Genomic DNA, 1,596 nt, shown 5'->3' with positions numbered 1-1,596 from the left:
AAAAAAAAAAAAAATTAAAAAAAAAAAGAAAACTGACAACCTCAAACTTATTTGGGGTAAGGCTCACTTCCTTGGTTGTGGTGAACATCTCGAAGGAGAATGACTGGTCTGAGTCCAGCCTTGAGCTCACTCATCCTCAGGCCTGACAGCCTTCCACCAACAATGACAGGCTTAGCCAAAGCCCACTTATTTTCTAAGCATTAAGTAACTACAAAATCCGGTTTCCTTTGGCCAGCAAAAAGGAAAAAGCAAAAGAAATGGGTTTTCTCCTAGATACAACCATGAAAATCACTCATTTTTAATAGATTGTGGCTTAGAGTAGTTCCCCCTCAGTTTTCCAAGCTATGAAACTTAACTCGAGGAAACTATCCACCTTTTTTTACGTGGAATAGCTTATGGATTTGAACTGGTCACTTTTTGGTCAACAACCACATGCATTACACACCACACCACTAGGATTTCTCATGGGTATGTGATTAGACTTTCAACTCATATTCTTAGGGGATTCAAGCTATAAGAATAACTAAGAAAGAACAAACAACAACAACAGCAAAAGAACTAGAGGGAGGTACAAGGTGGCTCAGCAAAAGGGTTCTGGTCATTTCTCCCTGGTGTGATTGCGTATTCTGAGGTACTAATCAGAAAAAAGAGACCTAGGGTTGGCAAGCCTCCCTCTGAACTCCTGTTATGCATCTGGACAAATGTGAACAAGTTTTTACACCTCTATGTCCCTCTATTTCCCACCTTCCTAAAGTTCTGAAGGGTAGGAGACAGAGAGGAAGACTCCCAATGGGACGGATTGACATAGTGACTTCACCAATGGGCTCTTGTGTCAGAGATTATGACGATTAAAAAGGATAGAGCAAGGTTCAGGTCGACTGTTCATAGAGTTACTTTGAGTTGTACTCAATTCAATATCTCTTAGCAATACAACCTCAAAGTTGTCAGGAACCCAGTTAGAGAAGGTGCTGCCAGAGGGCACCTTGGAGAAGAACATCATTCTTGGAAAAGTGGAGGGACGGCAAAAGAAAGAAAGACCTTCCACCAACTAGATTAACACAGTAACTGCAGCAATGATTTCCAGTGTGTCAGAGATTGTGAGGTTGGCACAAGACAGGATAGTTTTCAGGTCTGTTGTACATAGGGTCACTATGAGTCATACTTGACTTGACAGCACCTATCAACAATAACAATAGCCTTATAGCAGGATTAAATGAGCTATTCTTCTAAAAAGGGGCTTGGTGGTACAAAAGGCAAGCACTCACCATCTCAAACCAGTAACAGTGGTAACATTTAAGAGGACAGAAAGTAATAAATGTGGGAGAGGATATGGCAATATTATAGGAAAACTTATACATTGTTGGTGGGATTGTAAAATGATGCAATCATTCTGGAAGGCAGTTTGGCAATTCCTCAAAAAGCTGAACATAGAAATTCCATACGAACTAGTTACTCCACTGCTTGGAATATGCCCTGAGAAAATGAGAATTGACAGCAAGCAACAAATGCTGGTGAGGTTGTGGAGAAACTGGAACCCTTATTTTCTGTTGGTGGGAGTGTAAAATGGTGCAAACCCTGTGGAAGGCAGTATGGCGC

The sequence above is a fragment of the Elephantulus edwardii genome, unplaced genomic scaffold, assembly GCF_000299155.1.
Source record: "Elephantulus edwardii isolate Elephantulus edwardi_28Jun2011 unplaced genomic scaffold, EleEdw1.0 scaffold00226, whole genome shotgun sequence".
Classification (NCBI taxonomy): Eukaryota; Metazoa; Chordata; class Mammalia; order Macroscelidea; family Macroscelididae; genus Elephantulus; species Elephantulus edwardii.
This window is presented reverse-complemented; position numbering follows the sequence as displayed.